The 13,055-nt window shown below is 39.7% G+C and overlaps 1 protein-coding gene across 1 annotated transcript in view; it reads left to right on the top strand.

Moving 5' to 3' along the window:
* Positions 1-13,055, top strand: part of efl1 (elongation factor like GTPase 1) — a 146,833-nt gene that overhangs the window by 81,532 nt on the left and 52,246 nt on the right. The gene's annotated exons all lie outside the window — the stretch shown is intronic.

Raw genomic sequence — 13,055 nt, 5'->3', positions numbered from 1 at the left:
GATCAACGTCTGTACATACACATTACAGTGTACATAGTTACAATTATACCTTTCTGTATTGCACTGAAGTTGGCAGTTAACCGTAGCTGCTAGCATGGCTTTTAACTTGTACAACTTATCAAACAATGTAAATGAAATCCCTGCTTGGCCAATATACTAACTTATATAATGTCATATAATTAACCTACGGTGTTGCCTCTCTAATGCTTCATAGAGGATACAGGACGATTAGCCTGAACAAACAACATCCACGCAGGGTTTTGATGGCACTGTAGAGATTGTAGCATAGCAACCCATAGCAACCCATAGCAACGCGATGTCCTCGATAAAACCGAAAGTAAGGCCGAAAACGACTAAAGCGGAAGTGACATCGTGAAAATGGATAGATAATATTAAATAAGCAAAGAAACTTGTTTAACTGTGTTTCCAAACAGACATAGGCATTCATGAATAATTTAAAGAATATATTTAACAATGTTAAATTAATGACTTAAGGTCAATACAAGACCATTGTAATTGTATCATAAATACAGTATGTTCTTTTACCTCAAGTACAGTGGTGCAATTTGGACATGTCATAAAGATGTCATTAGATTTTATTACACTTTTAAATTTAATGTTAAATGTGTTAACAGTGTCAACAATGCCACGAGCAAAACTTAGCAAGAAAACCACCTCGGCACCATCTCCATTATACTGGAGATAGTGTTCGGCCCTGATTCAACCGTGTCACTGGGAGCTCCCAGTCCAAGCAGAGTGAGCTAATAGATCCACTAGCCCATTTATGAGGACGTTCCGAAAGAAAGAGAGTTCCCAGTGAGCACGGCCGGACTGAACACACCCTCCAAGCAACAAATATGAGACCTTCCATTGATTTATTGAAAGAGAATAGAATAGAATAATTTATTGTCATTGCACAAGAAAACAAAGTTTGTTGGAGCAATCCTCTGACTGCAATATGAATAGAAAACAGGTCAAAAAAATAACAGTTAAACTAGAAACATACAGAATATATATTCAGTAGTGTCACTGCTTTATGGTAGAAGCTGTTTTTCAGTCTTGTCGTGCGTCTTCCTGAGGGCTTTCTCTAATGATGCCCTCGACCGTCCAGATGCAACAGGTCCGTTAGATGTCCTCCAGTGTGGGGAGCTCGGTGCCGGTGATCCTACCAGCAGTCTTAATGATGCGCTGGAGAGCTTTCCTGTTGCAGCCAGAGTACAAAACTGACTCAATGACTGACCTGTAGAACCTCATCGGCATCTATTGTGGGTGACGTGCCCTCTTTACGCACCTCAGGAAGTGAAGCCTTTGATGTCCTTTCTTGCCCGACGTGGTTGACAGTCCATGTCAGGTCATGGCTGATGTTGACCCCAAGGCACCTCATGTTCTGCACAGCCTCCACTGTCTCTCTTTTGATGTTAATGGGCTGATGGACGAAGTGCTTCTGTGTCCTCCTGAAGTCCAGAATAATCTACTTTGAGGATCAGGTTCTTCTCTACCTCAGCCCTGTAGGTGGCCTTGTTACTCTTGATCCTGACTTCCGCAACGGTGTCATCTGCATACTTTAAAATGGTGTTGGCCTGGTGGGTGGGTTTGCAGTCGAGAGTGTACTGCAAACCCACCTACCAGGCAAACAAAATTTACTTGGTTAGGTTTAGAAAACAAAACTACATGCAAATTGCATTGTTGGCTGCTGACACCTAACCTGACTATCGGCAGAGGAATTTTGTTCCGCCTTGCTCCTATCCACCATCTGGGATAGCTCCATAGGAAAGTGATTTAAGGTGGTCATGCCAATCAGGACCGCCGGGCAGGGGTTTTATAGATGTGACGTAACGGAGAAGTGACAGTTGTGATTCATTCTGGTGAGAGGTTATCTGACACCTGCGTGCAAATTGCATCTGCTTTAAACTATTGTGATATCATATGCAGCCATATCACCCTGCAGTAGTGATATAATAATCAGTGTGTTATTTGGCCAGTAGTACAGCTTCCCTACTACTACCAATGCATTAACAATACATATCATATCTAAGCTATAGGCGCTTGCGCTCACACAAACACACATGCTCACACAGGCTCACTGAAGCTGTATTGGGACTTTCCAGTACAAGGGAAATTCCATAGGACATTAAAAGGAGCAGATTTTGAGGCTCTGACCTTGTACTTATTAAAACACGATCCACACAGAACATTTAACAATTTCCAGCCCCACATGTATTTATTGCCTTTCAGTCTGCTGTTTTTTCCACTGCTTTACTTCTTTTCCAAATAGTTTTTGTAAGGTGACAAAAAGTAGAACCTAATTGATTCCATACATCTGGCTCTGTGATGCTTACTGAGAATGACAGTCAGACTTACTCTATAATACCCATGAATTGGGCAAAGTCCCACCTCCTCATTTGACCTGGTCCTAGCCTGTATGTAACCTGTGTTTCACAATTAGGAATCAAATAGATTCAGTAGAAACAACATGGAGAGATGATTTTTTGAACACTACTCCCTACCATACATAACGCTGTATTATAGTCCTTTGGAGTGCATATAAACACTTCACTAACCTCCCCAAAATGTTTTAATAATTTATCTGAGATGCTACAAGTAATTGAATATTCATCACTCACTACTCTGTGGTAATTCACAGTTGTCACATTGGAGAAACTTGTAAGAGTTCTTAAACTTGTACTCTATAAGAATTGATATATTTTGTTTTTAGCATCATAACTGCAGGTGAGCCTCTTCTTTCAGAGGCATCCATCTTGTCACGTTCACGGGCGCTATTTATGTTGACTTTTTTTTTTATGCTCTTTCTGCATTCTTCCAGGACCCAAGAAATTTATACTGCAGTGACAAAAGTTGCACACTTTGTGGATAATTGTCATAAAAAGAAATGTTCCAATGTTAAGTTTCAAAAATTGTTAGGTTGTTATATTGACTGCTGTCATTAAAAGAAACACATGAACACCATTATTCCTTTAAGCCAGGGCTATTCAACTGGCTTTGGCCCCGCGAGGGAATATTTACTGACCTGTTGAGTAAAAGCCAATTCAAAAAAATAATTCATGGCTGCGATGGCCGATGTTGACTGCTGTCCTCTCTCGCATCTCCGCGCAACACAGTCTCAGCGCGTTAAATACCGGCACTCTAGTAGACTTGCTCCACGTGCTTCCTTTTGGGCGCGCGGCAACAACGCTCCACTCTTCTTTGTGTTCTTCTGCATCGCTCCTCTCCAGAACAGCTCGCCGAGCACAGATTATAATTATTGATAGATTACAGCAATTTTTACCTTTATGGCATGTCACACAGCACTGAGTAAAAATCTTAACATAAACAACTTACAGCACTAGGCAACTGGAAGGGACACTGCGATGGATGACGGACAGGAAGCTCGGCAAATCATTTCATTTGAACTGAATAAAATGATTGGTCAGACTTTTATCAGCACAGTACTTGAGTAAATGTACTTAGTTACTTAACACCACTGGTTTGGACCTAAGGTATATTTTTTTTTTAAATTGCCTTTGGTTTAATTTTTTCCTTTAAGCTTTGTTCCTTTCAAGTTTATCAGTTTTTTGTGTGGTTTTGCTCTATATTTTTAATTGCAAACTACAACTGTTTAGCAAGTTAAAGATATGTTGCTGATTACAGGGTGAAGTGGCAAAGAGGTCTTAAAATATTTTGAGAAGGTCTTTAAAAAATCTTAAAAAGGTATTGAGGTCAACTTCAGGATTCATGCATATACCCTGAGCTCCATCTGACTGCATATGAGCATACACCAATAACCTATTTAAGGAGGAGAAAAACAACACGCATCACATGCCACTCTGATGTCCAGTTATACAGTACATTACCTCATCCACCTGCCACCCACCTAAATGAATGATTTTCAGTCTTTGTATTGATGAGTGTTTTCTTTAGTGATTAATTTAATGATTAGAGGCTGCTTTCAGTGACTGTAAAAGGTGTGATCACGACCCACGATAGACACGATGAAATCTCAAGAAAAGCGAGTAAAATGCCGCTTGATCATATCTGGATCACATTTAGACCATCGCACCAATTGTGCGTTTGTAGCGTTGAGGCAGTTAGGTAGCAGCCAGTGCCTAGCTGCCTGCAGCTATACTATGCTAGTGCTTACCAGGGATCTGAATGCTTAAAATAACAGATCCATTATATTATATCCATAGGAACAGTCTGGTTTCCTTGATGCAGTCAAGAACTGCAACAGTGGCGGCTGTGGTGATCCCCCGGTGATCCCCCTGATAATATGAAACTTACCCCAATCTCAATGCTGATTGGCTGACGCACCACAGCGTCACGCGATGCATGATGAAAAGTTAAATTTTTTCAACTCAACCGTTGGAGGAGAATATAAATCGATTTTTGCATCTATCACGTTGCGGGTAACGCAAGCAAAGCGAGGAACTTGCCGCCCGCTTTGAAACCGCGTCTGTAGATTGACTTTGTATGTAAACGCGCTGCTTCTATCATGGGCGGTGTGATCGCAGCATAAATGTTTCCATGCGTGCAGTAAAGACTCTGCAGCAAATACTGTGGGACATTTAAACAGCAAAACAAAAACGGTAGTTTTAAACTTGCCAGAGGATACAGAACTAAACTTCTGAAATGATGAAGGGAGTTACTGTTCCTCGTTTGTAAATGCACACAGAGGAGCAGCTCTGCTCTCGACTCCATGTACATTTAAAAAAATGTTATTTAATATTTTCCTCATTAACGATATACCGTATAAACCATCCATTATTAATCAGAATGTTTATTTTTATGAACAATCTGTTGATTAAGCACATAGCCACAGATACTGTATAACTGCAGTCTATGAATCACTATTCTAACTATGACTAATGAACCCTGTAAATAGCAGGAAAGCACTACAGCTTTGACTTTAGACCAGGTCTTTGTTGGTCAATGGCACAATTGCTTTGTGCTGCCTCAAGATTTCTGCACCAACAATGCGCCTGACCTCACCTCATTTTAATACCAGCATACCCATGGGCGCACAGATTAGTGCAAGTATATTGCTACTGACACAAGATTCAAGATTCAAGAAGCTTTATTTATCCCGAGGGAAATTATTGTGCAACAGTTTCAATACAAAGTGGGGGAAAGGATCAGAGTGACAATAAGCTAACATAAATCAAATCAAATAAAGCTAACATAAAAAAATCAAACAATAACTAAATGTGACAGAGTGCAACGGACATTGTGGTTAAACGTAGGTATATACAATATACAACAATACGCACTGTGCAGTTTAGCAGCATTTTGAAATAAATAAGTACAAACTAAATAAGTGATAAGGAGTGATAAGTGATAAAACACACAACGTGGGTGTAAATGACAACTGCAGCAGTCTGAAACTAGCAATGACAGTTGTGCTCCACTTTGTGCCGCAGTTTATGATAAATATATTCATTGACTCTGTGTATATGTATATAATTCATTTTATTTTGTTGTTCTGTTTTTATGTGCAGCTTTGATTGTGACCAGCATGAGAACCTCTATTGCTGGCCCAAATGGAGTTACACAACTCTCCTCAATTCATGTTACGCTCATTTTTTGATTTTGCCCTACAAATTAAATTGCTCTTACAAATCATTGCTTGTGTGCTTTCAAAGGTTCACTTGCAGATGCTAGAATGTATGTTTTTGTAGTCTCTCCAATCTTATGTCATCAGTATACTTCCAGAAAGCCACTGCAAAAACAACCTGAGATAAGAGCTCAAGACGAGTTTCTTGTATGTCTCTGTGTGTGTTTTTCCTTCACTTCATGCCCACTCTTCATTTCCATTACCTTGCCTCTCCCTCACTTCTTTTTGGATTGAGAGAGAGTTTTAATGGAGGTTGAAGGGGATGGGAACAAATATCATCTTTATATAACCAGAGTCACAGCCAACCTTACTTGTGGTTGGAGGAAATGTCTTCAAGTTTGAGTCATCCTGCAGTTGGACATAACAAGGTTTGGTTCCTGGGATGTGTGTTGTGCATACAGTGTGTGTGTGTGTGTGTGTGAGGTTGTTTTTTTTGGGGGGGGGGGGGCTTTTCAAATTAGTTACATGTTAAATTTTAGCGCAGATTTTGACTTTTTAAGGCTATGTTTCTAAACCTTTGATTAGCCAATCAGCCTGTTGTTAAAATGCATTTTCAATGAATGGCCTAGTTTATATTGTTGTCTCATTTTGAAGCTCTACTTACAACCTGGTTGTGATCCACCACTGTGAAATGCAAATATTTGTAATTTTCCCCTGGTTTTAAGATTTTGTTCGGGAGTGTCTGGTGCCAAACATTTATTGCCACATTACAAGGTAATAGCTGTAATAGGCGGTAAGGATTGCTGTTCTCACTCTACTGTACATAAGGTGAGTTGATTCCTCAAACAAAATCCACTTACCCAAACAATGCTTATTCACTAAGATGTTTGCGTGTTTAAGAACAGTTGTTGAATGTTTCTTGAATCAGATGCATGACTATAATTTTTTCTGAGTCAGTTTTTCTGAAGACATTTAAGAGAACACATTGAAAACATTTGTGCATTATGCCCATTGTATAGGAGTTAGCATGTCGGTTTTGGACCTTGGATTTCTGAAGAGTCAAAATGAAGCTTAAAGTGAAATTCCGGCGTAAAATCATCCCAGGGTCTTTTTGGTCAAATACAGGTTTTACTGCTATAAATAACAGCAAACCTCTGCAGTAGCATGAGAAGAATCCCTACACATTAACCAAAGCACCAATGGGCTCCTTCCTTTTGGATTGACTTTGGTTATCCAAAAGGATTTGTTCGTGCTTTGTTTTCTGTGAAGGGTCTCTTCTCATGCTACTGCAGAGGTTTGCTGTTATTTCGATCAGTAATAGTGGTTAAAAAAAGACGTTTTAATGCCTTCACCGAGCTGCCCCGAGCTAATCAGTGTTAGCCGCATTACATTACATTAATTATTGTTAGCGACTGTTGGCAACTGTTGGTACACGTAAAAATAATTGTAAGTGTATTGTCGATAAAAGACCCTGGAATGATTTTACGCCAGAATCTCACTTTAAACTGGGCGGCTCCCAGTGGCGTTGTGTCTTGATGGTAAACTCTAGATTTGCGAAAACTCCCTTAACCATTTGATTTCCTAACCATCTAACCTAAATCATCTTGTAAGACTTTCGCAAATCTTGGGTTACCATCTAGACACGCCCTCCGAGTGGCTCCGGCCGTCGCCATCTTGGCAGTCCCTGACTCCACCTGCTCCCAGCTAAACTAAAAATGGGCAAAGACATGGAGCGTGGATGGGCTGAGGCGGCTGGAATGAAGCCTACAGTCTATGCTAGCCACCTGTGAAGGCACCCACTTGTCACTCAGAGCATCCACGCTCCTAATTATGCAGAAATTTAAGCTCTCTTATAATTTAAATGGGTGAGTTATATAACTGTACAGTTGTCGTGAACAGGGATGTTAGGAAATTAGTTATAGAGACCAAAACCGTACCAGGCTGTAAACATGTTTATTGTGTAGGTCATTTTAACAAGGGGCTGTATGGGGGTTGACTCCCCTTCGGGCCATTCGATGAACTGCAGTTTTTGGCACTTTAGCATTGGTTTCATTTTTCAGACCTGGAAGTTGCTGTTTGATGATGATACAGTTCAGATGTTGCCTGAAAAAAACTTCTTTCCAACGTATAATTGATTGAAATGTTCTTTTAGTGCAGGAGTTGGTATGTCTGCCTCTGGCCGTGCTTTTCTGTAAGTCAACAAGCTAGTGTTGAAGCTAGTGAGATTATGTTGTGTACTGTACGCTTGTTTTGCAGTGAAACACATTCAAAGGATGCTTTGTTACAACCTTCTGAGAATCGCCTGAGCTGCAGCTCTGCCACTACACAATTCATTTTAAATCAAGTCGGTTGTGTGTCTGCAGAAGGGGCTGTGGGCTGGTCTGGGTTCTCTGAGTTCATTTTTTCCCTCTTTCAGTTTTATTGTTCTTTGTTGGCTTGGAAGACCTGTAGGGATCGAGTCACCTTAGGGTAATTAGAGTGTCAAGTTACGCGAGAGGCTGCCAACAATGTCCTGCATCTGCTCTAGCAGTCAGCCAGCTGTGTGTGTGTGCGTGTGCGTGTGTGTGTGTGAAATCTTTAAGCATATAACCCAGTGTTGAATACTGATCAGTCCCTTGTGTAATAATTCACTTTTTGATTTTTTTTTTTGATCACATCAGAAATAATTTAGCTCAGAGAGGAAGTGAAAGCGAAGGGAGTGATTAGAAGAGCTGAGAGAAAGTTAAGGTAAGTAAGAAATGAGGGAGAGAGGGAGAACGAGTTGTGGAAATGAAAGTAAGTCAAAATTATGATCACATGATTTTGTTGTATCATTAAAGAAATATCTTAGTGCATTTTTGAGTGAGGATTTTTGGCAATCTTTAAATTGTGTTGCTGCAAAAGTTGATCGGAAATTTTTTCTTTTGCTTGACAACCCTACAGGTTGTTTTTTTTTAACTCACACAGTTATAGTTGGTTTGATTGTTGCCTTAGCAGGATTGTGCACACCTTTCCCAGGCCTCTCATTTGTGACCAGTGAACATTGATATTGACCGTTGAAATAAGACCCACTTTTGATTGTTAAAACTGTCTGACCTGACCTGTCAGGGGGGAGCATGTACAAAAAGGCTGAGTCTTTACCGTGGTGGCCCAGGGTTCCAATCAGACGGCCCCTTCCTGCCAGTAACCCCCTCTCTCTCCAACTTTCCTGTCTACCTCAAGCTGTATCTGTCATGAAGGCAAAAGCCCCCCAAAATAATCATTTTTTAAAAAATAGTCTTACGGCCACCCTCCTAAATAAATGAGAAAAAAAAAACATAACTTGACAAAAATGTGAAATAAACTGAGCTATAAATATGTGCTATGCTACTGTCAGCTGTAATGAGCAAAATAAATATTGTGCTTAACTTCAGTCACTGCGTTTCCATGCACATCAGTAACCTGAAAATGGCCTTACCCTGGTTAAGGGAAAAATTGGATTATTGAAGTTCCCCAAGTATACATCAGAGGGGGTTAAATGGGTAAATGACTCTTCCTCTGGTACAGTAGGTGGCGCTCCGGCAACATACAGCTGGACTGATTGTAGCTTTTTTTCCGGTTTAACTTCGGTCAAAATTACAAGCATGGGGGAAAATGGCTTTTGGACATAATTACATCTTGGTAGTGATGTTAGTTGCCATGGTGAAGTCCTCCCTCGGTTTAAAGGTAGCGCTCTATTGTTTTGTTTTTTCACGTTGTTTTCTGCGCTATTTGCAGGGTTTATTATTCTATTTGCGGGTCAAAAGCCACCGCCATGGAGTGCGGAGGGGGAGTTCTAACCCTGGCACATGCACTGACCAGAAACCCGATAATAATCCGGGTAAAGCATTTACATGCCAGAGAACTCCGGTTACTAAACGGGTATCGGGGTATCAGAACTCTGATTTTATCCGGGGTACGGTGTAAACAGAAACCAGAGTATGCCCTTCACCAGAAATATAATCAGGTTTTTAAACTGCATGTAAACGAGTGAGACACTTAGGCTTGCTTCAGGGAAATCATGAAATCAAGTGGTGGTGGAATGAGTGAGTGGCCTGTCAGCTGACGCTTTCTGCTGTCTGCTGATAGTTCCATCCACACAGTGGACAGGGCCATGTCTTCTAAAGCAGGATCCACACAGAAAGGGTCCAAGGTTTCCATGTTGTTATTCTTCTGAGAAGTATTCTAAAAAAACTTTAGTGACAACTGAGACAAATGCTGGGTTATAGCACTGGGTATGACCGTTATCCGAAGTTACACTTAAAAGTGAAAACATGTCAAATTGTCCCTCCTTGCCTCTTCAGTCCCAAAGAATGTTTTTTTTTTTGAAGGCGTCAGTTTTTTTCTGAAAAACTGGGCATCATTCACCACCAAATGCCCTCTTGAAACTCACTCAGATTCTGACATTTACCAATGTTTTCTTATTAGGTAGCCAAGCCTGACAGGGCTGGTGGCCAAGTGCTGCATATTTTCTTTGTAATCTACGCAGTTTTCTATGTACTAATGAGGCCTGCTACAACATTTGACACTAATCAACTACTAGGTGGCACTGTTATGTGTAATTCAGCGTATCTTCGCAATTATAAGTCGGATTAACAAGAAACTTAGAACAATAGTTTCTGATGCTCGTCTGAGGCTAGGAGAAAACTATGACTTCAGTCAGCCAGCCGTTGGAGCTGTTTTGAAAATCACTCATACTGGAGCACTAACTAACTAACTGTAGTACAAGTTATGGAAACAAAACTTTCAGGGGAGGTATAGAATGGGGCCCCCACAGAACACAGAACACACCAAATATGACACGTCCACCACAAGGTGGTGCTATCATCAAGGAGAGGGTTTTTAGGGCTCTAACTCCCACATCGTATATTGAAAATTAACGTGTTACTCGTGAAACAGGCCACAGGCATTTCTGCCAAGTATTTTTCTCCACAAAATCGCCAAAAATGCCTCCTAAGTCCTCCTAAGCTGAAAGTCCTATCACCACGAAACTTTGCAGGAATTATCCTGACATCACCTTGATAAAAAGTTATTAAAATATCCCTCTGACCACAAAGTGGGTTGCAATGACAGAGTGGGCTCTCAGTATTTCTGCATGTTGACTCCACAGGAAATAAAAAGCTGAAGAAGTTACGTGACAGTGACAATGACAGTTAGCTGTAAACATTAACTGAAATCTGAGATAACCGTGTCTTGCCGTGTTTCTGGTGACTCAAATTCACAGGACTGTTTTTAAATCAATTTTTGTCCACCAAAATGGCCACTTTAGCTAGTGTTAATGTGGCACATAGTATATTTATGTACATTTGCTCAGCTGTTTTTCTTTATACAATATAGTATTTTTCCAGATACAACTGTATACGTGTGTTTGCTGAGTAGTCTATATTTAGTACACATTTAATTTTCATAATGACAGATCTTAGATCAGATCTAATTTGAGGATAAATGCACTAGATCATATGTTGGTAGGATTTATAAGCTGTTTGTGCTGCATTCTTCAGTTGGCCGTTGGTCTTGAACAGCCTGATTAAAACTGGATATGGTTTTTAAAGTTACCGTTTTTCATGTGCTGTGAGTTTTTGTTTGAAAATGAAGATATTACACAGGATCAAGTCACTCATCAGCTCAGAACATGGCATCTGCATGTCCTTTTTTAAGATGAAAACACTGTGACTGTGCATAAAGCACAATGTGTAATCTGAGTTTAAATAGCGAAAATTGTGAAAGAACAGATGTTTTATTGTGTCTTTTCTTTTCCCATTTAACACTGTAGGTCCGTGATTGAACTTGTCTATCTGCACTGACAACGTAAAACCAAGCCACAAAAACGGAGGAACTCAGGCATTGATTTTTTACAATATCGAGTTCTGGTGAACTGTTACAGTGATATGAAAATAAAGCATTTCAAGAACACATTTACAGCGTTCCTAGTTGTAACAATTTGAAGAATTAATTCAATAAAATTTTATTTATTTTTACATTTTACATATGGAGTAGGTAAAGATCACACTTTATGACTTATAAGCCGCGGGAGACCTGATATATTGAATATGTAAACTTGCCCTCCAATTTTTTTAATTGACCAAACACAACTCCAGATCCCTTCAATTAATTAATATTTACATTACCTCAACCCCTTCTGCTATATGCTGATGTACATTTGTACTAGCAACAGTGACCACAACAGTTGTGCTCAGGAGCATGGCCACGTTTTTTCTCCATTCTAAATCCTCTGCACACTGTGAAGAGATCGCTGGTACTCAAGTTGATCACTTTCATTTGATGAACAGATCTTGACAGGTGTTACTGGAATAGGCTGGAGGATGATCAGAGCTTCACTTGATCACTTGCCTTTTGAGTCATTAGAGACAAGACTGAAGTAATTTGAGATATTTCCAGGTCATATCTCAAGTTATTAATGCAAGTCTGTTTTGTAGACTGTTCTAGAGAGGTCATTTTGAAGGCTGTAGGTTTGGTGCTGTTAAACTGTATTTTGTTGTACTGACAGGTATTTTTATTATTCTGTCCACCCCATTTATATCAGCAGGCTAACTAACAGACACACCTCTCTGTAAAATACAATACAGTTCAACGGCACCACAGACAAAAACTGTTTTGCAACAAAAAACACTTTCAATAAAAAATAATAAATTGGGGCCTGTGTATATAATCAATTGGCAAATTACATTACTAAAACATGTTAAACTCTAGTCATTAGTGACAAGTCCAAGAGCAGTCTCAAGTCAATCGAGACAATTGCATGTCAACTCTCAGAACACTCCAAGTCCTAGCCAAGTTTTACTTTTGTAACTCAAGTCAGTATCTAATTAGTTTCATGTCTTAGCTCATTTGCAAACATTAATAAAGAGAAGAGTCTATTGTTTGTTATCCTAAACTTTAAAGGTGAAGGAAGTTTGAGTTTTTTTTGTTGTTCCATGTTCCTCCTGTTTTTTTCGGCACAGGCTATAATATCACTGACACATCTTGTGTCACATCAAAGTATGCTCTTAACTGAAATATATTTTCCTGTATGTCAGTGACAAAATTAAACTCCAGTGAATGCACTTCCATTGCTCTTCTTGTGCAGAGCTGTGAAAAGAAGAGTAGAATGGCACTAAGACCTGTAAATAAACCAGTCCGGTGCTCTGCCTACAGTATTCCCATTTAGCTTGAAATGTGAGATGTGGACCATTGTGGAACCGGATGATGTTAAGAGTCTGCGAAGACACAGTCCCTCTCTTCTTGAAGGCTCTCATCCCTTTCCAAGTAAATCTCACGATGTTCTAGCAAGTTCTGTCTGTATCTTGTACTTATATTTTTGATTTTGTTACTTTCCTTTTTTGAGTGACCGTAACACCCACAGAAGGTTTTAGACAGCACTGATCAAATATCAGTCAAGATTCTGTTACTGTATTGCCTATTTCTCACATAGTGTGTTCAGAAACATATTTTAGTTACTATTTAGCTGTAAAATGAGAAAGTTTGTGTAGTAGTTGTGCCAAAACCAAGA

Source organism: Echiichthys vipera (genome assembly GCF_963691815.1).
Source record: "Echiichthys vipera genome assembly, chromosome: 1".
NCBI classification, from domain to species: domain Eukaryota; kingdom Metazoa; phylum Chordata; class Actinopteri; order Perciformes; family Trachinidae; genus Echiichthys; species Echiichthys vipera.
Note: the sequence above shows the minus strand (reverse complement) of the source record. Positions and strands in the feature narration are given on the sequence as shown.